Source organism: Scyliorhinus torazame, chromosome 21 (assembly GCF_047496885.1).
Source record: "Scyliorhinus torazame isolate Kashiwa2021f chromosome 21, sScyTor2.1, whole genome shotgun sequence".
NCBI lineage: Eukaryota > Metazoa > Chordata > Chondrichthyes > Carcharhiniformes > Scyliorhinidae > Scyliorhinus > Scyliorhinus torazame.
In genome coordinates, this window is record NC_092727.1 from 59,694,931 (window position 1) to 59,722,202 (window position 27,272).

Genomic DNA, 27,272 nt, shown 5'->3' on the forward strand with positions numbered 1-27,272 from the left:
TATTAGGTGCTTTGTGGTAAGGCCCTGTACTAGAGGAACGGGGGTAGTTCCCTGCCTGTTGGCTCCGCCCAGTAGGCGGAGTATAAATGTGTGCTCCTTGAACCGCAGCCATTTCGCCAGCTGCTGCAGGAAGCCACACATCTTAGTGTAATAAAGCCTCGATTGCATCCAACTCTGGTCTTTGTGTAATTGATCATGCATCACACCTTATGTTGAACAGTTTCCTGTCTAATCTGTAGATTATCTCCACACCAGTGGGTAATTTTCTGGAGATGAAGTTTGCAGCGAGGAAAAGGGAGAAGTGAGTCGCTGCAATGGCACAGCCTGTTTGACCCCAGTCTTCACTGAGATAGGGTTTCTGGTAGTTCGGTTGTGAATATCATGGCTCGGATGTTTTTTTTTACAGGATGTGGGCTTCGTTGGTTAGTCCAGTATTTATTATCCATCCCTAGTTACCCTTCAGAAGGTGGTGGTGAGTTGTCTTTTTGAACCGCTGCAGTCCTTGAGGTGTAGGTACACCCACTGTGCTGTTAGGGAAGGAGTTCCAGGATGTTGCCCCCGTGACAGTGAAGGAACAGTGATATATTTCCAAGTCAGAATGGTGAGTGACTTGGAGGGGAACCTCCTGATAGTTGGGTTCCCAGCTATCTGCTGCTCTTGTCCTTCTAGATGGTAGAGATCGTGGGTTTGGAAGGTGTTGTCTAAGGAACCTTGGTGAGTTCCTACAGTGCATCTTGTAGAAGGTACACACGGCTGTCACTGTTCGTCGGTGGTGGAGGGTTTGAATGTTTGTGGATGGGGGAGCAATCAAACAGGCTGCTTTGTCCCGAATGCTATCGAGCTTCTTGAGTGTTGTTGGAGCTGCACTCGACAAGTAGAGAGTTTTCCATTACACTCCTAACTTGTGCCTTGTAGATGGTGGACAGACTTTGGGGGGTCAGGAGGTGAGTTACTTGCGTAGGATTCCTAGCCATGGACCTGCCCTGGTAGCCACAGTATTAATGTGGCTAGTACAGTTCAGTTTCTGATCAATGGTAACCCTCAGGATTCAGTGATGGTCATGTCATTGAATGTCCAGGGACGGTGGTTAGATCCTCTCTTGTAGGAGATGGTAATTGCCTGGCACTTTTGTAACTTGTCATCGTGAAGTAGCCGGATATATGAACGGCCGGATTTGACAGGAACACTCCATAAACCTATGGGGTGGATAGAGCCAAAGGCTTTGGAATTGGGTTAATAGATGAAGAAAAAGATGTATAGGGCGTTGGGGAAAGCAAAGAGCTGAAACAGAGCACGGTGGGTCATAGGGAGCTTCCTCCTCTGTTTCACTGATTCTATAAATTACACATTAAAGAAGCTGCTAACGGGAATTTCCTGAAACAAGGTCACTGAAACATTCCCAGGTCCCGAGGTGGGATTGTGGAGGGAAAACAAGGTTTCTTAAAGATTCAGTTAGATAACATAATGGGGGCCAATAAGGGTGAGTGAGTGCGAATGCTCTAGGTGGAGTTCCACTTTAAGACCAATATGCTGTCATTGCCAGCCTGGTCCAAATGGTGGCGGTGTTCTATCAGGCTGTCTTCAGGGTGTGGCATGTAAGACACAACCTCCGTGTCTGAGAAACAGGTGCAACTTACACCTGTTATTGTGAAACTCGGGAGGATCTGCAGTCGTGTGAGGAAGTTCACAGATCGAAGAGAACGGCAGGACACAGAAGTTCAGTAAACTCTATAGATATTGGTAAGTTTGCAGTGTGGAGTGTGTGTTTGGTGTGGAAAGTGTGTCTGTCAGAGGCTGCACAGGTTATGACACAAAGTATGTGAATCAAAGGTTATTGAACCAAACAGAACAAGGAACTAAAACTCTTAAAGTATTCAGAGTTCACTGTACGTTTATCAACTCCATCAGCTTCGTAAAAGAGAACAATAATTAATTTGAATGTTATTCAAAAGAAATGGAACCAAGAATTACAAAATGTGTTGAAGTCTTCTGAATTATTGATTGGAGAACAGCAACACAGAAGAGACCAAACAGTAAAGGATGGTATATGTCCATGAGCACACATGTGTTCATATGTACGTGATTATATGTTTTCAACCGGGAGAATATATGTATGTGAGTACACCTATGTCCAGCAGGGAGGGTATATGTATGCGAGTATGCGTGTTCAATAGGGATGATATATGTATGTGAGCAAACGTGTGTTCAGCAGAGGGGGTATATGCATGTGAGTATACATGTTCAACAGGGAGGGTTTATGTCCATGAGTACACGTTTTCAACATGGGGGGCATAAGGTACGAGAGTACACATGTGCTCAGCAGAGAGGGTATTTGCATGTGAGTACACATGTTTAACAGGGAGGGTTTCTGTCCATGAGTGCAAATTTTCAACAGCGAGGTTAATTGGTCCACTTAAGAGACCTCACGCGCTTCTTGCCGCTAATAACACCTCGCCAGACTATTCGCGGGGACCGCATTCTCACCCCCGCTAACAAGGTCGAGCAATACTTTACCTGCATTTACTCGCCAATCCTAGCCAGCTCCCAATAATGGCGCTGAGGAGCGCGATCCCAAGATTCGGGGACACTGACCGAGGGAGGCTCCTGGACGCAGTGGAGACCAGGAGGGCTGTCCTGTTCCCCCGGGGGTCCTGGAGGGTGAGCCTTAGGGCAGCCAGTGCTGCCTGGGATGAGGTGGCGGCAGCAGCAGTCAGCTCGGGCAGTGTGACCAGGAGGACTGGCCTCTAGTGCAGTGCAGGAATGGTGGCCTTCCTGCTTGTCGCTGCAGCCCTGGGGGATGCCCTGCGGCTGTAGGAGCTGGAGCGGCTCGAGGAGGAGGACGCTGCAGTAGCAGAGCGGCCATAGAGGGAGAGGTCGCAGCAGGTCAGGTTGGAGAGCTGGTCGCCCAATAGACCGAGGAGGAGGAGGTGCAAAGGAGACGCCGCATGAGGCCTCGTGTGTACTGGCACCGCCTCTCATTCGAGGACCTGCCGGATCGGGCATGCTGTCGAAGACTCCAGCTGAGCAGAGAGACAGTACGACATATCTGCCAGATGATAGTGCACCTGGCACCACGGGGGGTATCGGACAAGACACCCACTTCCGATGGCTGTCAAGATAGCGGTCGCCCTGACCTTTTACGTAACGGGGTGACAAATGGGGAGCTGTCCAGGATCTTACAGACCTCGTGCGCAGGTGCATCCGCACTATATGCCCGGTTGGCACAATACATCCACTTCAATGTACACCGAGCCCACCAGGATGCCCGGGCAGCAGGGTTCGCCACCATCGCAAGGATGCCCTGGGGCCAGGGGGTGATTGGGGGCATGTCCCCATGCGAGCACCTGCAGATGACAGGTCGCTCTACACAAACCAAAAGGGGTTCCACCCGATGAACGTGCAGCTAATATGAGGCCATCAGCTGCACATCATAAACATCTGCGCCCGGGCAGTGTGCACGACACCATAATCCTGGCACACTCAACGATTCCTGACATGTTCAGGATGCCCCCCCCCCCCCCACTCCTGGGCGACAGGGATTATCAACTACGGTCATGGCTGATGACACCCATCGGAGGCCACAGACCAATGTGGAGACCCGCTACAATGAAGCCCATGCAGCAACCAGTGGCATGATCGAGCGGAGCTTCAGCATCCTGAAGATGCGCTTCAGATGCCTGGACTGCCCTGGGGGGTCCCTCCAATATGGGGATACTGAGAGGGTCGCCTGCATGGGCTTCATTCTGCACAACATTGCGCAGCAGGGGGGCAATGTGCTGGACGAGGAGGAGGAACGCCAGGCCTCGTCTGATGAGGAGGATGCGGGGGAGGGCGAGGATGAGCGGGATGATGCACGATCAATTGCACAAAGACGAGAGTTGAATACAACTGAGGCTTTATTACACTAAGATGTGTGGCCTCCTCCAGCAGCTGGCGAAATGGATGCTGTACCTGGAGCACACATATTTATACTCCGCCTACTGGGCGGAGCCAGCAGGCAGGGAACTACCCCCGTACCTGTAGTACAGGGGCTTACCACACATCTCCTTATGTATACAACAGTGGTGATTACCACATTCACCCCCTGTTAAAATTGAGTCCGACGGGGGTGACGGAGAACTATATACAGAACAAGTTTTAATATACAGAGGCAAAAAAAATTTTTGAGTCCAGTACATGGTGCTTTAACTGTCCCGAACCAATTACAGGTTTAACCGGTCCGGGGCCTTGACCTGACATTGGGAGCAATGATGTGGTGGCGGCGATTCCGGTGTCGGTCTGGTCCTCGGTGACTCCGGGAGCATGCCGAAATCCTCCTCATCCTTGGGCATGGGCAGGGGGAGGACGGATGATCCCGGGGGGGTTGCTGCTGGGTGCGCCGGGGGAGGGGCGGTGTATGCCGGGCCGGAAGGGTGTGTGTGTGGGGAACCTGCTGGTGCCAGGTCCCTGAGGGAGACGGTATCCTGGCGGCCGTCGGGGTACACTACGTAGGCATACTGGGGGTTAGCGTGGAGTAACTGCACCCTTTCAACCAATGGGTCCGCCTTGTGGAGTCGTACGTGCTTACGGAGGAGTACGGGTCCTGGAGATGCGAGCCAAGTCGGGAGCGACACCCCGGATGTGGACTTCCTGGGAAAGGCGAAGAGACGTTCACGGGGTGTGTCGTTAGTCGCAGTACACAGGAGCGACCGAATGGAGTGCAGTGCATCGGGGAGGACCTCCTGCCACGGGAGGCCGTGAGATTTCTGCACCGTAGGGCCAGCTGGACCACCCTCCAGATCGTCCCGTTCTCCCTCTCCACCTGCCCGTTTCCCCGGGGGTTATAGCTGGTCGTCTTGCTCGAGGCGATATCGCTGCTGAGCAGGAACTGATGCAGCTCATCTCTCATGAATGAGGATCCCCTGTCACTGTGGATGTAGGCGGGGAAGCCGAACAGAGTGAAGATGGTGTTGAGGGCTTTGATGATGGTGGCAGACGTCATGTCGGGGCATGGGATGGCGAAGGGGAATCTGGAGTACTCATCAACCACACTGAGGAAATACGTGTTACGGTCGGTGGAGGGGCCCTTTGAAATCCACGCTGAGGCGTTCAAAGGGGCGGGAGGCCTTCACCAGGCGCGCGCGGTCCGGCTGGTAGGAGTGGGGTTTGCACTCCGCACAGACCTGGCAGTCTCTGGTGATTGCCCCGACTTCCTCGACGGAGTAGGGCAGATTGCGGGCCTTGATGAAGTGGTACAACCGTGTGACTCCCGGGTGACAAAGGTTGTCGTGCAGAGTCCGGAGTCGGTCCACCTGTGCGCTGGCACATGTACCTCGGGATAGGGCATCGGGGGGCTCGTTGAGCTTACCGGGGCGTTACAAAATCTCGTAGTTGTTGGTGGAGAGCTCGATCCTCCACCACAAGATTTTATCGTTTTTGATCTTGCCCCGCTGTGTGTTGTTAAACATGAAGGCTACCGACCATTAGTCAATGAGGAGAGTGAATCTCCTGCCGGCCAGGTAATGCCTCCAATGCCGCACAGCTTCAACGATGGCCTGGGCCTCTTTTTCGACGGAGGAGTGTCGAATTTCGGAGGCATGAAGGGTTCGTGAAAAGAATGCCACGGGCCTGCCTGCCTGGTTGAGGGTGGCGGCAAGGGCGGCGTCTAATGCGTCGCTCTCCACTTGAAAGGGTAACGTCTTATCGACTGCGTGCATCGTGGCCTTGGCGATGTTGGCCCTAATACGGTTGAAGGGCTGTTGAGCCTCAGCCATCATGGGGAAAAGAGTGGACTGGATGAGTGGGCGGGCCTTGTCCGCATAGTTTGGGACCCACCGGGCGTAGTAAGAAAAGATCCCCAGGCAGCGTTTGAGGGCTTTGAGGCAGTGGGGAAGGGGGAATTCCATGAGGGGGCGCATGCGGTCAGGGTCCGCCGACTGGCGCCCAAAACGGCGCAAATCAGACGGGCATCACGCCGCCCCAAAGGTGCGGAATGCTCCGCACCTTTGGGGGCCGAGCCCCAACCTTGAGGGGCTAGGTCGGCGACAGACGAATTTCCGCCCCGCCAGCTGGCGGAAAAGGCCTTTGGTGCCCCGCCAGCTGGCGCGGAAATGACATCTCCGGGCGGCGCATGTGCGGGAGCGTCAGCAGCCGCTGACGGCATTCCCGCGCATGCGCAGTGGAGGGAGTCTCTACCGCCTCCGCCATGGTGTAGACCGTGGCGGAGGCGGAAGGGAAAGAGTGCCCCCACGACACAGGCCCGCCCGCGGATCGGTGGGCCCCGATCGCGGGCCAGGCCACCGTGGGGGCACCCCCCGGGGCCAGATCGCCCCGCGCCCCGCCCCCAGGACCCCGGAGCCCGCCCGCGCCGCGTTGTCCCGAGCGGGGGGGCCCGCCAACCGGAGCGGCGCGATTCCCGCCCCCGCCGAATATCCGGTGCCGGAGACTTCGGCAACCGGCGGGGGCGGGATTCACACCAGCCCCTGGCGATTCTCCGACTCGGCGGGGGGTCGGAGAATCTCGCCCCAGAACTCCGTTCTGGACCACATAGCCGAGGATGGCTCAGCGGTTCGTGCTGAATACTCACTTCTCCTTGTTGTAGGTGAGGTTTAGGAGAGTGGCGGTGTGGAGAAATTTGGCAAGGTTGGCATCATGGTCCTGCTGATCGTGGCCGCAGATGGTGACATTGGCTAGGTAAGGTAAGGTGGCCTGCAGCCCGTACCGGTCGACCATTCAGTCCATCTCCCTTTGGAAGACTGAGACCCCGTTGGTGACGCCGAAGGGAACCCTAAGAAAGTGGTAAAGGCGGCCATCTGCCTCGAAGGCAGTGTATGGGCGGTCCGCCTTACAGATGGGGAGCTGGTAGTAGGCGGATTTTAGGTCTACAGTTGAGACGACCCGGTACTGTGCAATCTGATTGACCATATCACATATGCGTGGGAGGGGGTACGTGTCGAGCTGTGTGTACCGATTGATGGTCTGGCTGCAGTCCACGACCATTCGGTGTTTCTCCCCAGTTTTCACCACTTCCACTTGGGCTCTCCAGGGTCTGTTACTGGCCTCGATGATGCCTTCCCGAAGCAGCCGCTGGACCTCGGACCTGATGAAGGTCCTGTCCTGGGCGCTGTACCGACTGCTCCTGGTGGCGACGGGTTTGCAATCCGGTGTGTAGAGGGTGCCATCTCCGCTACTCCACTACTGGGCCGATATCTGGGGTTTGAATATCTGTGTGTGTCTCTCTCCAGCTGGCACTGAAACTTCAGAGGCCAGGGGATGTCGCACTGGGACACTTCCACTGAAGAGAGCACTGATTCAAGCCTGCCGTTTATTCCTAACCGACAGCCTGAGACTTATATCACACAGATCTCCAGACCCCTACCAATACCCAGGTGATTCTCTCTCCTGCCGGTGGTACAACACCCACCCGGTTCCTACTCCACTAGAGTAGCTTTCCCAAGAGAGAGAATAGGACACTGCTGTTTATTTCCTAACCAGCAGTCTGTCCTGAGTGAATCGCTCAAGATGACCCTCGATTCCTGAACCCGGAATTAAGGTGAGGAGTATTTTAACAATGACTTGGTCAGAGATCGCTGGTGAAAGATTGAAGAATTTAAACGACTCCAATTATCATCAAATCAAGGTTTATTGCAAAACCCAGGTCAAAATCATCAACAGAAGAAACACAATAAAATCTTATGCTCTAATACACACTATGTCTATTCAAAAGTAATATAGCGGACACAACGAAAATTCTTATGATTACACAGGTTTTAGCAATATCACAAGGCACAAAAACAAGTTCCCTTCCCCAAAGCCTCAACCACTATTAAAGTCAAGGGAGTTTCGCAAGCTGCTGCGGGGTACTTACGGTCACAGGCTGCAGAGGTCAAGTCAGGGGTGCAGAGGTCGAGCCACGAACGAAGCGACCCCCAATCGAAAACACAGCCCCTTTTATATTGTTATACCTGGCTTTGTTCCGTGATCGGCCAGCCCCTTTTGCATTGAAAAAGGTAAGTTTTAAAGTTCCCGCTGGTCCCGCCCCCTTTGAGCCGGTCAGAGCTGTATGTTTCCGGGTATTCCTCGCAGGTCCGCCCCTTCCAGCTGGGCAGACCTGCGCGATTTGAATTTGGCGCTGGCTCCGCCCCCTCCTTCCAGTGAGTTTCTGCCGGTAGCTTCTGTCAAGATTGGAGTACCTCCCCCAGGTCCGCCTCCAACTTGGTTTTTTCTACCGCTGATCTTACAGGGGCTTTTCCAGCGCAATGTACTGAACCCAGACAGTCTGTTTCCTAGGATAACGAGGTTAAGCTCTCTTGTGAAGAATTTCAGTGTCTTCCAGCTGCTCCGGAGATGGCTGCTATTCTCACCTCGCTATGTTGATGGGGTGTTAATTGGATTCTGCTCTGGTGGAGGCCAGGTCATTTACATTTGCATGGGGCTATGACCATCCCATTGTCCTGCTTGCAGGCGAGCCTCCTGTGTATTCCCGTGCCCCTTTGTCTGTGTTTTGATGTTATCTTGTTGTCTGGCTCCTTCTTCCTTGTAGCTCCTAGGGGGGTGTTTGTAAATATTCATGTACTTATGTCCCTACTCAGCTCAGCGGACCAAGCCTGCTGGGAAAACTGGTTCTGTTCTCTTGGCTGAAAAGTCAGTTTACAGTCTCTGAGTTTTTCCAAAAGGGCCGAATTGCCCGAAAACCTTACAGGTGTTAGGTTTGCGAATAGGGAAGGTGGGTCGACCTTTAGGGTTGCGAGGCCGCACACAGTAAGGGGTGGTAGGGGCCCGCCGAATTTCAGGGTTAGGCTCTGGAGGTTGCACTGGAAGTCCAGGCCAAGTAGCAGGGCAGCGCAGAGGTTGGGGAGGACGCAGAGGCGCGGTGTACCGCGAGGGAGCAGCGCCTTACCGTATCCGGATGGATGAAGCTTTCGGTGCTCCCGGAGTCCAGCAGACAGGAGATCTCGTGCCCATCGATCTTCACGTTTGTCGAGGCGGTGGCTAGATTGTGCGGGCGAGACTGGTCAATCGTGACCGAGGTGAGTCGCGGCTGGTCGTCGCTGGTGTCGGACGATGGGGTGCCCGGGAGGCACGGGTCCTGGTACGATGGTGGCGCCCATGGCCGTGGGGGAGACATGATGGCGGGGGTTGAAAAAGATGGCAGCGCCCATGGGCCGCACGTGGTCCGTGGAGGGGAAGATGGCGGCGCCCACTGTCCGTACGCAGGGGGTTGTCGGGGCGATCGCAGCGACTGAGCGGGCCTGGCACACCGCGGCGAAGTGCCCCTTCTTGCCGCAGGCCTTGCAAAGGGCGCTGCGGGCCGGGCGGCGTTGACAGGGGTGTTTTTGCTGCCCACAGAAGTAACATCTGGGGCCCCCGGGGTTGGCTGGCTGGCGCGTGGCACAGGCGTGGGATTGGCTGAGTGGGGCCCCCGGTGGGGCGGCCATCTGCGGAGTCCACGATGCGTAGGAGGACTTGGCCACGCGGCCGGGGTGTAGGCCTGGATATTGCGCGAGGCGATTGTCATCGATAGCGCCAACTTTTTGGTTTCCGCGAGGTCGAGTGTGGCCCCCTCTAAAAGTCGCTGGCGGATGTGGTCTGACCCTATCCCCGTGATGAAAGCATCCCGCATGAGGAGGTTCGAATGTTCCGTGGCCGTAACGGCCTGACAGTCACAGTCTCTGACCAGGGGAATTAAAGCACACCAGAAATCTTCTGCAGACTCACCAGGGAACTGACTACGAGTAGAGTATGTGTCTGACGAAGATGTGTTCGTCCACTGGGCGTAGTTCTCTTTCAGTAGCGCCATGCCTTCTTCATAGGTCGGGCGCGTCCTGGATAAGCGGAAAAACTTTGGAGCTCAGCCGCGAGTAGAGGATCTGGATCTTCTGAGCTTGCGGAATTGGGTCTGGTGCAGACCTGATGTAAACTTCGAAAGAGGCTAGCCAGTGTTCAAAGTCCTTTTTGGCGTTGCCTGATTGCGGATCCAGCTGCAGGCGATCCGGCTTGATGCAGAGGTCCATCTTCTGAAAACTTTAGTGTAATAAATTGATGCATGATCAATTGCACAGAGACGAGAGTTGAATACAACTGAGGCTTTATTACACTAAGATGTGTGGCCTCCTCCAGTAGCTGGCGGAATGGCTGCTGTACGGGGAGCACACATATTTATATTCCGCCTACTGGGCGGACGCAGCAGGCAGGGACTACCCCCGTACCTGTAGTGCAGGGCCTCACCACACATCTCCTAATATATACAACAGTGATGATTACCACACGGGATAAGGCCCAGGCTGGCATGGGAGGCAGCATAACATGTGCGGTAGTGCCAACACTTGAAACAGGTTGACAAACTGGGCGAGGGGAGGTGGAGGGGGTGGGGTGACTGGCCAGGGGCACGAATGCTGCATCCCACTCCCACACCCCCTCACTCCACCCCCTCACCTGAGGCGGGCGGGGTGGAAGAATCCAGCCCTTGCTCTCAGAAACGGAGAAACCCGCCGAGAATTTTTTTTAGCACTGGGGAGCTGAACGCAGAGATCTGCCCCCATTTTGAAAGGGTGCCCCGATCTCTACGTGAGCTTGGGGGTCCCACAAATCCCCACCCATGGGCAATGTCACCACTCACACACATGGGCACTACCCAAGTGAGGACACCCAGCTATGGGGTCCCTGAGGGTCCCCCCTCTTCAGCCCCTCCAAGTCCCTTATAGCACCCCCTCCCTTCTAGGACCCCCACCGATCACCGCTCCAGCCTCCCTCTACTTACCTGCCCTGCACTCCCCCACTCTACAAACTCCCCTCCACACTTATTTTATGGGCATAGCCCCCCTCACCTACTGGCCCTTGGCAGAGCCACCCTGGCACTTGGGCACCTTTGAACTGCCACCCTGGCACCCAGGCAGTGCTCATACCAGCTTGACAGTGCCATCCGGGCACATTGGCAGTGCCAGGGTGTCAGTGCCAAGGTGCCAGCTGGGCAGTGCCAAGATGCCCACGTTCCAGGGGGAGGGCCAGGAGCCACCTTGCACTTCCCCTGACCACCTAAGGATCTCTGATGGCCTGGGAGACCACCCTTGTAGCCTTCCACCTCGTCCACATTTGTGTGGACCAGCACTGATCGGTGCCCGGCTGCATCCTTGCTGGGGAGGCCGCAGAATCAAGGGAGGCCGGTGGATCCCAAGAAGGTAGGTCGTAAGTAAGTATAAAGGAGATGCGTGCTGATCACTCACAACATCGACTATGAGGAGAGCCGTGCGCTCCTTCTGTATCCAAAGCGTAAATATTTATTTTGATTTTACCATTTGAAGTTGATGACAGTTATATTAATACATGAATGATAGCTATGAAGAAAGGTTGAGTAGATTAGGATTGTTTTCGTTGGAAAGAAGGAGGTTGAGGGGGGACCTGATTGAGGTCTACAAAATTATGAGAGGTATGGACAGGGTGGATAGCAACAAGCTTTTTCCAAGAGTGGGGGTCAGTTACAAGGGGTCATGATTTCAGAGGGGGAAAGTTTAAGGGAGATGTCCGTGGAAAGTTTATTACGGAGAGGGTGGTGGGTGCCTGGAACGCTTTGCCAGCGGAGGTGGTAGAGGCGGGCACGATAGCATCATTTAAGATGCATCTAGACAGATGCATCTTATATGAACAGGTGGGGAACAGAGGGAAGTAGATCCTTGGAAAATAGGCGACAGGTTTAGATAAAGGATCTGGATCGGCACAGGCTGGGAGGGCCGAAGGGCCGAAGGGCCTGTTCCTGTGCTGTAATTTTCTTTGTTCTTTGTTCTTTGTTCTAAGCATTTTCTATTGCTCATCATGAAATATTCAGCCTGTATTCAATCTTATTCCTGAGTCATGGTGAGTCAACAAGCCGATTTCAATCTTGCAGCCCACTGAGATGAAGGAGGGCCATTCACACGGCCCACTCACTAGCCGAGGTTGCCCATCCCTGTAATAAAATGTCGAAAAGCTGCCTAATTATATGATAAAGAGGGCATTAATTTACAAATTGAACAGTAGTTCTTTCAACAGCTCAGCTAGGTACTGGAATGAAAGAGGGGAACGGGGTAAAACCTCAGTGAATGGGATTTGCATGTGGTGATGTAATCATGCTGTGATGTAACAGGGACATTCCTGTTCATGACAAGGACTCTGTGAGGAGCAGAATCCCAGGACTCGGTATTCAAGGAAGGAAACTTAAAGCAAAGGGTGGTCTGGAGTGGAGGTTACTGAGGTTCATTTGACATTACGTTTGAGAAGGATGTGGTTGCATCTGAAACTAGGGTCTCAAATTTAAACAAAGCTAATTACAGGGGCAGGAGAAGTGATTTGGCTGAAATAGAACATAGAACATACAGTGCAGAAGGAGGCCATTCGGCCCATCGAGTCTGCACCGACCCACTTAAGCCCCCACTTTCACCCTATCCCCGTAACCCAATAACCCCTCCTAACCTTTTTGGTCACTAAGGGCAATTTATCATGGCCAATCCACCTAACCTGCACGTCTTTGGACTGTGGAAGGAAACCGGAGCACCCGGAGGAAATGCACGCAGACATGGGGAGAACGTGCAGACTCCGCACAGACAGTGACCCAGCTGGGAATCGAATCTGGGACCCTGCCGTGTGAAGCCACAGTGCTATCCACTTGTGCTACCGTGCTGCCACCCAGTAGGTTAGGTTAAAGATAGGTACGCAATGGCAAATATTAATAGAAATAATTAGTCATTCTCAAGGAATTATCTTGAGGGATGAGCTCTGCTGACAAAGTGGCAGAGTGATGGCTAATGAGAAAAGATAAGGATGGTACAAACAAAAAGAAGAGGTTTCCAATGTTGCTAAAAGATGATTAAACCTGAGGAATGGGAGTATTTTTAAAAATCAGGAAAGGATGGTCAAGAAGTTGTTAAAGTTGGGGAAAATAAAATTTGGAAGCAAACGAGGAAGAAATTTGGGTGGCACGGTGGCACAGTGGTTGGCACTGCTGCCTCACAGCACCATGGACTCAGGTTCAATTCCTGGCTTGGGTCACTGTCTGTGTGGAGTCTGCACGTTCTCCCCGTGTCTGCGTGGGTTTCCTCCGGGTGTTCCGGCTTTCCCACAGTCCAAAAATGTGCAGGTTAGGTGAATTGGCCATGCTAAATTCCCCTTAGTGTCCAAAAAGATGTGTAGGTTAGATTAAAGGGTTAGTGGGATAGGGCAGGGGTGTGTGCTTGGGTAAAGTACTCTTTCAGTGGGTCAGTCCAGACCCAATGGGCCGAATTGCTTCCTTCTGTAGTGTGAGTATTCTATGAAATATAACAATGGTTTAGGAGAGCTTCCAAAAGTATGTATAAAGGAAATGAGTAAAGAAACTAAACATAGATCCTGAGAGACAGAAACAGAATAAATTACCATGGGGAAGGGGCATGAAACAAATCTTTTGTGTTTGGAAAGAGTTGGACACTAAGGGGGGGAGGACTTTCTGGTCACACCCACCCCAAAACCAGAAATTTCTGCCAGATGTCAATGGACCGTTAAATGATCTGTCAAATGTTCTATCCCGTTCACCATGATTCCCGCGGTGGGCGGGACGAAAAGATTTATCCTTCACAGCTTATTGAGAGCAAGGAAGTTAAAGCAATAAATTAGAAAGTAGTGGAAAAATTAACAAAACCCCTGGAGCTGATGGCCTTCATCCTCGGGTGGCACAGTGGGTAGCACTGCTGCCTCACAGCGCCAGGGACCCGGGTTCAATTCCGATCTTGGGTGACTGTCCGTGCGGAATCTGCACGTTCTCCCAGTGCCTGCGTGGGTTTCCTCCGGGTGCTCCGGTTTCATCCCACAGTCCAAAGACGTGGTTAGGTGGATTGGCCATGCTAAATTGCCCTTTAGTGTCCAGAATGTGTTGCTTGGGTGGGTTATGGAGATGGCATGGGGTAGTGGGCCTGGGTTAGGGTGCTCTTTCAGACAGTCGCTGCAGACTCTTTGGACCAAATGGTGTCTCTCTACACAGCTGAGATTCTCTGGTGTCTGGCAGCTGCAGAGAAAGTCAATCCATTGGTTTTGATCTTCAAGAATTCCATAGATTATGGAATGATCCTCGCGGTTTGGAAAGTAGCAACTTATCTGTTCAGGAAGAGAGGACAAAGAAAACAGTAGGCAGCCTGATTGAATAGGAAAGAAAATAGGAAAGGTAATATTATTATTATTAAAATATTATTATTAAGGAACTGGTAACAGTAATTTAGAAAATCAGCATATGATTATGCAGCCAACATGGCTTTACGAAAGAAAATCATGTTTGATGAGGAACATTGTTTTTTGAGGGTGCAACTAACTGGGTTAGGCAAGGGGAGCCAATGGATTTAGTACACTTAGATTTTCAGAAAGGATGTTAGAAGCAACAAGAGGTCGTTAACAAGATTAGGGCTCGTGCATTGGGAACAATATACTAGAATGGATTGCTGGGGTTTCAGCTATATACATCAATGACTTGGAGGGATTGAGTCTAATGTATCCAGGATTGTTGAGTATACAAAGCTGGAGGGTAATGTGAGCTGTGAGAAAGATGTCAGAAAGGCTGCCAAAGGGATATTCTGGCCTCGGGTGACTGTCTGCGTCGGGTCTGCGCGTTCTCCCAGTGTCTGCATGGGTTTCCTCCAGGTGCTCCGCTTTCCTCCCACAGTCCAAAGATGTGCAGATTAGGTGGATAGGCCATGATAAATTGCCCTTAATGTCCAAAAGGTTAGGTGGGGTTACTGGGTTACGGGGATAAGGTGGAGGTGTGGGCTCAAGTAGGGAGGGTGGTTTTTCCAAGTGCCGGTGCATATTCAATGGGCCGAATGGCCTCCTACTACACTGTAAATTCTATGATTCTAATAGAAAGGGAGTTGGAATATCGAAATAAGAAACTCCTGCTGTGATATTTCAGGCTTTAGTGACGTCACAGTGATGCACGATCAATTGCACAAAGACTAAAGTTGGGTACAACTGTGGCTTTATTACAGTCAGATGCGTGGCCTCCTGCTGCAGCTGGCGAAATGGCAGGGCACTGGAGGTCATACATATTTATACAGTTCTCTGTGGACAGAGCGAGCCGGCAGGAGCTACCGGCGAACCTGTAGTGCAGGTCCTACCTTATATCTCCTATTATAGTGGATCACCACATTCACCCCCTGTTAAAAATGAGTCCGGCGGGGGTGACGTGAAACAATTAGTGGAATTATGTACAGTTGTAGGGAAAGGAAAGTCCATGTTGACGGTTCGGAGTCCGCCAAAGGTTCAGTCGGTCCGGTTGCATCGGCGTAATGGTGGCGGCGAAGTTGCTGCTGGCGGTGGTGGAGGTGGCACCAATGGCGGTGCTGATGCTGGACAGTCATCGGGGAACTCCGGGAGCGTGCAGAAGTCCTCTTTGTCCTCTTGTGCGGAAAAGGGGAGGGGGGGTGGTCTGGTGGGGTCAATATTGGCGGCGCAGTGGGAGGTGGGGGGGGGGGGTCACATTGGTGGGGGGGGGGGGGGTGTTGGGGTGGAACCTGACGGTGCCAGGTCCCTGAGTGAGACAGTATCTTGGTGGCCGTCGGGGAACTCAACGTAGGCATATTGAGGGTTGGCATGGAGCAGGTGAACCCTGTCCACCAAGGGGTCCGCCTTGTGGAGTCGGACGTGCCTATGGAGAAAGACCGGTCCTGGAGCAGCGAGCCAAGTCGGGAGTGACACACCGGATGTGGACTTCCTGGGGAAGATAAAAACACGTTCATGGGGTGTATTATTAGTGGCGGTGCACAATAGCGATCGGATGGGGTGCAGAGCGTCAGGGAGGACCTCCTGCCAGCGAGAGGCTGGGAGATTCCTGGACCGTAGGGCCAGCTGGACGGCCCTCCAAACCGTCCCATTCTCCCGTTCTACTTGCCCGTTTCCCCGGGAGTTGTAGCTGGTCGTCCTGCTGGAGGCTATACCCCTGCTGAGCAGGAACTGACGCAGCTCATCGCTCATGAATGAGGATCCCCTGTCACTGTGGATGTAGGCGGGGAAACCGAACAGAGCGAAAATGGTGCTGAGGGCCTTGATGACGATGGCAGACGTCATAGCGGGGCATGGGATGGCGAAGGGGAATCTGGAGTACTCATCGACCACACTGAGAATGTACGTGTTACGATCGGTGGAGGGGAGGGGCCCTTTGAAATCCACGCTGAGGCGTTCAAAGGGGTGGGAAGCCTTCACCAGGCGCGCACGGTCTGGCCGGTAGAAGTGCGGCTTGCACTCCGCACAGACCTGGCAGTCCCTGGTGACTGTCCTTACTTCCTCGACGGTGTAGGGCAGATTGCGAGCTTTGACCAGATGGTATAATCGAGTGACCCCCGGATGACAAAGGCTTGCGTGTAGGGCCCGGTGTTGGTCCACTTGTGCGCTGGCTCATGTACCTCGGGAGACGGCATCTGGGGGCTCATTGAGTTTACCGGGGCGATACAAGATCTCGTAATTATAGGTGGAGAGCTCGATTCTCCACCGCAAGATTTTATCATTTTTGATCTTGCCCCGCTGTGTGTTATTGAACATGAAGGCTACCGACCATTGGTCCATAAGAAGAGTGAATCTCTTACCGGCTAGTTAATGCCTCCAATGCTGCACAGCTTCAACGATAGCTTGAGCCTCCTTCTCGGCGGGTGAGTGTCGAATTTCAGAGGCATGAAGGGTGCGGGAAAAGAATGCCACGGGTCTGCCTGCCTGGTTTAGAGTGGCGGCAAGGGCGACGTCTGAAGCGTCGCTTTCTACTTGGAAAGGCAGTGACTCGTCCACTGCGCGCATCCCGGCCTTGGCGATGTCTGCTCTGATGCGGGCGAAAGCATGTTGTGCCTCGGCCGCAAGGGGGAATTGGGTGGACTGAATGAGTGGGCGGGCCTTGTCCGCATAGTTTGGGACCCACTGAGCGTAGTAGGAAAAGAACCCCAGGCAGCGTTTGAGGGCCTTGGGGCAGTGGGGGAGGGGAAGTTCCATGAGGGGGCGCATGCGGTCGGGGTCGGGCCCGAGAAGTCCGTTTTGGACTACATAGCCGAGAATGGCTAACCGGGTCGTGCTGAACACACACTTCTCTTTGTTGTAGTCAGGTTCAGAAGGGTGGCAGTGCGGAGGAATTTATCGAGGTTGGCATCGTGGTCCTGCTGGTCATGGCCGCAGATGGTGACATTATCTAAGTACGGAAAGGTGGCCTGCAAACCGTACTGGTCAACCATTCGGTCCATCTCTCTTTGGAAGACCAAGACCCCATTTGTGACACCGAAAGGGACCCTAAGGAAGTGGTAGAGGCGACCGTCCGCCTCGAAGGCCATGTATGGCTGGTCCGACTTCCGGATGGGGAGCTGGTGGTAGGCGGATTTCAGATCAATTGTTGAGAAGACCCGGTACTGCGCAATCTGATTGACCATATCAGATATGCGTGGGAGGGGGTATGCGTCGAGCTGCGTGTACCGATTGATGGTCTGGCTGTAGTCAACGACCATCCTGTGTTTCTCCCCAGTTTTAACCACTACCACTTGGGCTCTCCAGGGGCTGTTGTTGGCCTCGATAATACCCTCCTTAAGCAGCCGCTGGACTTCGGACCTGATGAAGGTCTTGTCCTGGGTGCTGTACCGTCTGCTCCTAGTGGCAATGGGCTTGCAATCCGCAGTTAAGTTTGCAAACAGGGAGGTGGGATCGACCTTGAGGGTCACGAGGCTGCAAACGGTAAGGAGGGGTAAGGGCCCGCTGAATTTGAGGATGAGGCTCTGGAGGTTGCACTGGAAGTCCAGGCCCAACAGGAGTGCAGCGCAGAGATTAGGAAGGACATAGAGGCGGACGTTACTAAATTCTATGCCCTGGACCGTGAGGGTGACTGTACAAAAGCCTCGGATCGGGACGGTGTGCGATCCAGAGGCTAGGGAGATCCTTTGATTGGCAGGGTGGTCCGCGAGGGAGCAGCGCCTTACCGTATTTGGGTGAACAAAGCTTTCGGTGCTCCGGATTCCAGCAGAAACGAGGTTGCGGGCCATTGATTTTAACCGTCGTCGACGCGGTGGCCAGGTTGTGCGGACGAGATTGGTCCAGCGTCAATGAAGCGAGCTGCGGGTAGCCATCGGATGCTTCGGGTGCCGGGCGGGTGCGTTTCTGATGTCGAGATGTCCAGGGATCCTGTGGGGAACAAGATGGTGGCGCCCATGGTGCGCACATTGCGGGGTCGGGACAAGATGGCGGCACCCATGGTGCGCACATTGCGGGGTCGGGACAAGATGGCGGCACCCATGGTGCGCACATTGTGGGGTCCGGACAAGATGGCGGCGCCCTTTGGTCGCGCATGGACTTGGGAGGAGAAGATGGTGGCTCCCATTGTGCGTCTGGCGTGGGGGAGGGGGCGATAGCGGGCACGATTTCAGCGACTGCGCGGGCCTGGCAGACAGCCGCGAAGTGGCCCTTTTTACTGCAGGCTTTACAAACTGCAGTGCGGGCCGGGCAGTGTTGGCGGGGGTGCTTCTGCTGACCGCAAAAGTAGCAGCGGGGACCCCCGGGGTGCACGGATCGGCATGCGGTGCAGGAGTATTGCGAAGGCAGGGCCCCAGCTGAGGAGGTCGGTGGCAGGATCCAGGAGGGGTAGGAAGGGGTAGAAGGGTGGGCAGCGCGGCGGGAGGGATACGATTGTACGTTACGGGACGCGACCGTCATGGAGAGCGCCAAGGTTTTCGTCTCCGCCAGTTCGAGCGTGGCCCCTTCCAGCAATCATTCTCGGATGCGGTCCGACGCAATCCCCGTCACGAAGGCATCGCGCATGAGGAGATTTGCGTGTTCGGCGGCCGTGACGGCCTGACAGTCACAGTCCCGGACAAGTGTAATTAGGGCCCGCCAGAAGTCTTCGATGGACTCACCAGGTAGTTACGAGTGGGTGGCAAGTACATGCCTGGCGAAGAGCGTGTTCGCCTTCTGTGTGTAGTGTTCTTTGAGGAGTTCCATCGCTTTTGTGTAAGTCGTGGCGTCTTGGAACAACGGGAACACGCTGGAGCTCAGTCTGGAGTACAGGACGTTTATCTTCTGAGCCTCCGTTGGCGCGGGGTCCGCCGCATTGATGTAGGCCTCAAAACATGCTAGCCAGTGAGTAAAGTATTTCCTGGCGTCGGGCGAGTGCGGATCCAGCTGCAGGCGATCGGGCTTAATTCGGATATCCATTCTGTGGAAAATCTGACTGTAATAAATTGATGCACGATCAATTGCTCAAAGACTAAAGTTGGGTACAACTGTGGCTTTATTACAGTCAGATGCGAGGTCTCCTGCTGCAGCTGGCGAAATGGCAGGGCACTGGAGGTCATGCATATTTATACAGTTCTCCCTGGGCGGAGCCAGCCGGCAGGAGCTACCGGCGAACCTGTAGTGCAGGTCCTACCTTACATCTCCAATTACAGTGGATCACCACACACACCTGGAGTAGTGTGTGCACTTCCGGCTTCCTTCGATAAGGAAGGATATGCTTACAATAAAAGTTCACTAGACCATGTCTGCGTGGGTCTCACCCCCACAACCCAAAGATGTGCAGGGTAAGTGGATTGGCCATACTAAATTGCCCCTTAATTTGGAAAATAAAAGTTCACTTGCTTCCTGGATGTACTCTCATTATTTATAATTTTGAAGTTTTGAAGAAACTGGAGTTTAGAAGAATCAAAAGTCTCATTGTAACAAATAAAATTCTGATCGGATTTGACAGGGCGAAGGCTGAAAGATTGAGCACGATCCCCCGACCGTGTTGCGCTCTCGCTCGAGAGCGGTGCAGCTGGTGAATGCCGGGAGAGGCCTCTCACGGGTTTCCCAGCAGCCTTCATGCCTCACTGGAGCCACCCAAGTCCCGCAAGGTGTCAGAATCTGAATCACAGCCACAAGAGGCGTGACCAAACACACTTTCTGAAGTTGGGTTTAAATTGACTTTGGCGAGCTTACCCAGGATGCACCGGCCTCGCGGGATCCACCGGCCTCCCCAGCAAGGCCGCGGCCAGGCGCCGTTCAACACAGGTACCAGGTGGAACGGCACCCGGAGGGCCTACCGGGTCATTGGAGGGTCCTGTGTGGTCAGGGTCAGTGCAGGGTGGGCCCCTGGCCCTCCTCCTGTGATGGAGACACATTGGCACTGCCCAGCTGCACTGTCAAGGTGCCTGGGTGGCACTGCCAAGCTGGCAGGAGCACTGCTCAGGTACCAGGGTGGAACTGCAATGGTGCCCGGGTGCTAGGTAGCCCTTCCAAGGCTCAGGGCCTGAGGGGGGACCAGGCCCATGAAAGGAGGGTGGAGGGGGAGTTTGAAGGGTGAGGGAGTTAGGGTTAGGGTTCGGGTTGTGAATTTCTAGAATTCTTTATACCCAGGGATTATTGATGCTCTATCGATGAGTGAATTCAAATAGTGAGCCAAATCGTCTTTTTGCACTCCAAAGGAATCAAGAGAAATGGAGATGTTTTTGGAATTGAGGTAGATGTTGATCCAGACTCCTGGTCAGTCCTGCTCCTATTCTGAATGATCTAATGCCTGATGTGAGCTCCAAAACCTGTCCCTGAGAGTTCCCACTTGCATAATAAGGACAGAAACCTTTTGATTAGTACTTACTTAACCAAAAATTGTGCTTTTAATGGCGGCAGAAACCTCTGCAGATCTCCCATAAGATAGGAGATTTTGAACTGGCTTCCTTAAATAAACAATCAACACACAAACCCAGGAACTGTAACCCTGGTGCAGACTCCACCTAAATTGGACTGGGATCAAGTTTAAGTGGGAAGGCTAAATGTGTAGAAAGGACTTTAAACCAATAGAAAGGGGAAGGGCACAAACTGCAGCAATCATAAAACTAACAACTTAGAGAAAAGATAAAACATGGAGGTAGAATCTACTAACAGTGATTGAGATCGTCGCCAGGTTAAAGAATAAATAGTTCTCACAACACAATAAAATAGGCTTGATGAAAATAAAAGGAAGTATTCTAAGGTCAACACCGAGAAAAAAGCTAATCAGACACCCAGAAGAAAATTGTTTACACAAATTCACAGAGAAACAGCAATTATTGATAAAGATTGATAAACAACACAAATACAAGAGGGGCATGGGCAATAGAAACAGGACGGCTGGAACTGAGAAAGGGCAAAGGACTCATGCGTGATCCTGGTAGGAGCTGCTCCTGAATTGTTGTCGAAATCAAGAGATATTTGATTATGGAGATTGTCATGATATTCAAACACACACATCATGATGGACACACTAACAGGCAAATCAGAGTACACAACACCACAACCAATCACAGACAAGAACACCAACCACATAAAAAGCACGAGCACGACACCTGGAGGTCAGTAGGTCTGGGGAGAAGGAAGCATGAAAGAGCTGTTGAAACACCACAAGCAGGGAGCCCCCCACGTGCAGAGTGCAAAGACCAAGTTGTAAATAGTGAGTTTAAATAAACAAGCGTTGTACCATATGCAACTGTGTTGGCTCTTCTGTGTGTTAGAACACCCAACACCACATGGTACAGGAGTGGATCGATACCTGCCTACCAACCTGCCATTCTGGACATGGACCACACCGGCAAACCGCAGCCGATGCAAGTCACGGGGAACCTAGGCACCAACTGGAAGCTCTACAGGCAGCGATTTGACCTGTACATCCGTGCCACCGAAAAACAGAATGTCTCGGATGATTCGAAGATTGCAATGCTCCTCTTCTACGCAGGCCCCCACCCAAATGATGTCTTTAATTCACTGGTGTTCGAGGAAGGCGAAAACCAGGCCAAATATGACACGGTCATCCTCAAAATGGACCAGCACTTTCAAACTGAAGTAAACGAAACTTTCGAAAGATACATCTTTCAGCAACGCCTGCAAGGTAAGGAGGAGCTTTTTCAACCCTTTTTGACGCACCTCCGGATTCTGGCGCAGTCCTGCGGTTACGGCACCACCACAGAGTCCATGATCAGGGACCAGATTGTTTTTGGCGTTGCCTCCAGTGGCCTACGCCAGCAGCTTCTTAAAATAAAGAGCCTCACCTTAGCGTCTGCTGTGGAAGCCTGTGTCCTCCATGAGAATGCTGCCTGCCGTTTTGCCCGATTTCAGGCGTCCGAGTTGGCACGGAGGGGGTCCCCAGCCGTCGAATCGGCAAGCCAGGCCGCCCACGACGTTGAACGCATCCAGGCCGTCGATTTCTTCCCGCCCCACGGCCCGGACGACAGCGGCCGCTTCCCGCGCTTTTCGCGGTCTCCCGCGCAGGTGCGCGCCAAGAATAACGGCCACAACGAGGGACGCACTGCGCAGGCGCGCCCACCGCAAGATCGCACTGCGCATGCGCAGTGGCGCAACGAACGCCGTGACGTCATGACGTGCAGCAAGTGTGGAGGTCTACACTTAAAAGGGCAATGTCCTGCAAAATACCAACAGTGCAACAGATGTGCCATGATAGGCCACTACGCAGCCCGCTGTCGTGCGGCTCAACCCATGGATCCGGCGCATCCTCGACAACCTCGCACACGAGTCAGGACCGTCCAGCCCACGCATCAAGACTTCCAGTTAAGTGATGCAGATGACCAGGATGACTTCAGAGTTGCCGTCATTGATGTCAACAAGGTCAATGCCATCAATCCAGACGATGAGTGGTGTGCCACCCTGACGGTCAACCGATCGCGCGTCGCCTTCCGTCTGGACACCGGCGCATCCGCCAACCTGATTGCTTACTCTGCAGTCCAGGCCATGAAGGTCAAACCACTCATCACACCATCCCGGCTTAAGATGGTTGACTATAACGGGAACGTTATCCCGTCCGTAGGATCTTGCCAGCTACAGGTGACTCACAAGAGGTACACGGCCACACTCCCCTTCGAAGTTGTGGGCTCATCAAAGGACTCGTTACTGGGCGCACAAGCGTGTAAGGTCCTTCACCTGGTACAGCGCATCATGTCTCTCTCTCCAGATGAGATATCCGACTTCCCGGATGCTGAGTTCCACGCGAATCTCCATTCCCTCCTCGCTCACAACCAGGAGGTTTTTGAAGGCATGGGGACATTGCCACACACGTACAAGATTCGACTCAGACCGGACGCCATCCCTGTCGTTCACGCACCTCGCAGGGTTCCTGCGCCTCTCAAAGACCGCCTCAAGGCACAACTGCAGATTCTTCAGGACCAAGGGGTCCTATCCAAGGTCACGGAGCCCACGCCATGGGTCAGCTCCATGGTCTGTGTAAAGAAGCCCTCTGGCGAGCTCCGTATATGTATAGATCCAAAAGATCTGAACAACAACATCATGCGGGAACACTATCCCATCCCGAAACGAGAAGACCTCACCAGCGAGATGGCGCGAGCCAACATATTCACTAAATTGGATGCGTCCAAAGGATTCTGGCAGATCCAACTGGACCCGGCCAGCCGAAGACTATGCACATTCAACACCCCTTTTGGCAGATTCTGCTACAACCGGATGCCATTCGGCATCATTTCGGCATCTGAAGTATTCCACCGCATTATGGAGCAGATGATGGAAGGCATCGAAGGGGTACGTGTATATGTGGACGATATCATCATTTGGTCCACCACTCCGCAGGAACACATGCATCGTCTTCGACGTGTCTTCACCCGCATACGGCAAAATGGCCTGCGTCTCAACCGTGCGAAGTGTGCTTTCGGCCAGACGGAGCTGAAATTCCTCGGGGACCACATCTCAAGGTCCGGGGTCCGTCCCGATGCAGACAAGGTTAGCGCCATCACAGCCATGCCACGACCGGCTGACAAGAAGGCTGTCTTAAGATTCCTGGGCATGGTCAACTTCCTTGGGAAGTTCATTCCCAACCTGGCTTCTCATACAACAAACATGCGCCATCTCGTAAAAAAATCGACGGAATTCAACTGGCACCAGTCGCATCAGCAGGAATGGGAGGAGCTCAAGCACAAACTGGTCACGGCACCAGTGCTGGCCTTCTTTGACGCGACTCGCCCTACAAAGATCTCAACAGACGCCAGCCAATCTGGTATTGGAGCGGTACTCCTGCAAAAAGACAGCACGTCATCATGGGCCCCGGTTGCGTATGCCTCACGAGCCATGACCCCTACCGAACAGCGCTACGCGCAAATCGAAAAAGAATGCCTGGGCTTGTTAACTGGACTGGACAAGTTCCACGACTATGTGTATGGCCTGCCACGATTCACGGTCGAAACTGACCACCGCCCCCTGGTCAACATCATTAACAAAGACCTGAACGACATGACTCCTCGCCTCCAGCGCATCTTACTCAAACTCAGGAGGTACGATTTTGAACTGATCTACACTCCGGGGAAGGAACTCATAGTGGCGGACACTCTTTCCCGAGCAGTGAGCACACCACCAGATGCGGAGGGGTTCGTGCGTCAAATTGAGGCACACGTGACTCTGACAGCAGCAAATATGCCAGCTGATGATCCTTGTCTGGCCCACATACGCGCAGAGACGGCGACTGACCCTCTGCTGCAGCGAGTGATGCGCCACATGACGGAAGGGTGGCTAAAAGGGCAGTGCCCCCAGTTTTATAATGTGCGAGATGATCTCACCAATATAGACGGGGTCCTTATGAAATCGCATAGGATCGTCATTCCACACAGTGTGCGCCAGATGATTCTTCGTCAACTACACGAAGGCCACTTGGGTGTCGAAAAATGCAGACGAAGGGCCCGGGCGGCGGTATATTGGCCGGGTATTAATGAAGACATAGCCAACATGGTGCTCAACTGCACAACCTGTCAGAGGTTTCAGCCGGCGCAACCTCCGGAAACACTTCTACCACACGAGATGGTGACGTCCCCCTGGGCGAAGGTGGGTGTTGACCTATTTCACGCGCTCGGCAGAGATTACATTGTTATTATAGACTACTTCTCAAACTACCCGGAAGTCATGCCTCTCCATGATCTGACGTCGTCCGCAGTCATTGGGGCCTGCAAGGAAACGTTTGCTCGCCATGGCATTCCAAGGACTGTCATGTCAGACAATGGACCTTGTTTTGCCAGCCGTGAATGGTCGTCCTTTGCCGCAGCATATGGTTTCACTCATGTGACATCCAGCCCTCTGCATCCACAATCGAACGGGAAGGCTGAAAAGGGTGTCCACATCGCAAAGCGGCTCCTGTGCAAGGCGGCTGATGCCGGATCGGACTTTAACCTTGCCTTGCTGGCCTATCGATCGGCCCCGTTATCCACGGGCCTCTCGCCAGCGCAGCTACTAATGGGTCGCTCCCTCAGGACGACGGTACCTTCCGTCCTGGCACCGACAACAGACCATGAGGCGGTTCTTCGGGACATGCAACTGCAGCGTGATCGCCAGAAAGGTCGGTACGACACACGAGCGACGGACCTGCCCCCCCTGTCCTCCGGAGACAAAGTACGCGTCCATCAACCGTATGGTGGCTGGTCAGCACCGGCCGAAGTCCTCCGACAAGTGGCTCCCCGCTCGTTCCTGGTTCGCATGCCGGATGGTTCCGTGCGTCGCCGCAATCGGCGCGCCCTTCGCCGACTTCCACGTTCACAGCCACACAACACGCCAGATCCTCAACAAGTTTCCGAGGATGACTTTGTGGAGCTGCCGCACATCACGCCCTTTCCATCGCCACCCATGGCCATGCCTGCACAGCAGCCGGTGGTTCTTGATCCACCCTTAAGGCGGTCAACCCGAATTCGTCGCAAACCCATTAGAATGGACTTATAATACAGTTCATATGTTTAATAAGTTGGACAATTTTACATGATAACCTGTTGTTGTTTATCGTTCCAGATGTCGTCTGACTGGACAACTGTTCAAAATTTTTTTTCTTCTTCTCTCGTTCGCATTTCTGTTATGTTATGGTACAACTGGATTCATGTGACGCACTCGACATCGCCCCATGTACATAGTTCCGTCATAGACACATGCTGCACACGACACACACACACTCTTAGATGCACTCACGTCACGATTATATTTATTACCACGTAGGCACATATCTTTGTAAAAAGGGGGGATGTCATGATATTCAAACACACACATCATGATGGACACACTAACAGGCAAATCAGAGTACACAACACCACAACCAATCACAGACAAGAACACCAACCACATAAAAAGCACGAGCACGACACCTGGAGGTCAGTAGGTCTGGGGAGAAGGAAGCATGAAAGAGCTGTTGAAACACCACAAGCAGGGAGCCCCCCACGTGCAGAGTGCAAAGACCAAGTTGTAAATAGTGAGTTTAAATAAACAAGCGTTGTACCATATGCAACTGTGTTGGCTCTTCTGTGTGTTAGAACACCCAACACCACAGAGATCAAGACACCAATGTAGCAAAAGCAAAATGAATGTAAAGGAAGGTTTTAATTGACACAGTGGCTGAAAAAGACTTCAAGTAATCAAGGCAGTTAACTTGTAGAATTTATTTGGGAAAATTTCTTACAATTAAAACTTACAATGATGCACGCCAACACTGAATTTAGTAAGGGAACATCGTGTGGCTTGTGAGTATAATATGATTAAATTTGATGCTACGTTTAAAAGGGACAGGGGAGAGTGACAAAACAAGGTTTTGAGTGAGGCTGACTGTATAGGGAGGAGACACAAACTAATAATTGGTAAAGCTAGAGATTTCACTGACTGTGGGTGTTGCTGGCTAGGCCTGCATTCATTTTTAGTGGAAGGTATTGACAAAAGTATTTGGCCCAATCCAACACCAGGTTATACCTCTAATGGCACCAGAAGCCTGTGATATTTATGACTGTGGTAGTATGTATTGGGGGTCATGTGGGACCCTCATTGAAGACACCGACGATTTCCAGACGGCGTTCACAGCACTGAGAAATCTCTACGTTCGCCCAGTTAACCAAATCTACGCTGGCTACCAGCTCGCGACAAGACAGCAAGCTCCCGGAGAATCGATGGACGAGTTCTACGCCGCGCTGCTGATTTTGGGACGAGCCTGCAGCTGCCCGTCGGTGAATGCAAACGAACACACGGACATGTTAATGCGCGACGCTTTTGTGGCAGGTATGCAATCCTCCCAAATCCGCCAAAGACTTCTAGAAAAAGAGTCGCTAGGACTCTCAGAGGCACGGGCCCTAGCAGCCTCCCTAGACGTGGCCGCGCGTAATACCCGCGCCTACGGCCCCGACCGCACGGCAGGCCATTGGGCCCCGTACGTACCCGTCGCGGCAAACCCCCTACCCCCCGCCCCGGACACCCCACAGGCTTGCGCAGTCCAAACGCCGAGTCGCACCGGGGGCGCCCGCTGTTATTTCTGCGGCCAGGCGAAACACCCCCGACAGCGCTGCCCGGCCCGCGCAGCCATCTGC

General features: G+C 53.1%; 1 protein-coding gene across 1 annotated transcript in view; it reads left to right on the top strand.

Annotated features, from left to right (window-relative positions):
- The first annotated feature begins 1,586 nt into the window (after positions 1-1,586).
- Positions 1,587-27,272, top strand: part of tmem45b (transmembrane protein 45B) — a 119,033-nt gene continuing 93,347 nt past the window's right edge. Inside the window, exon 1 of the mRNA XM_072486846.1 lies at positions 1,587-1,740. The gene's annotated coding sequence lies outside the window, so the exon portion shown is untranslated. The remainder of the gene's footprint in view (positions 1,741-27,272) is intronic.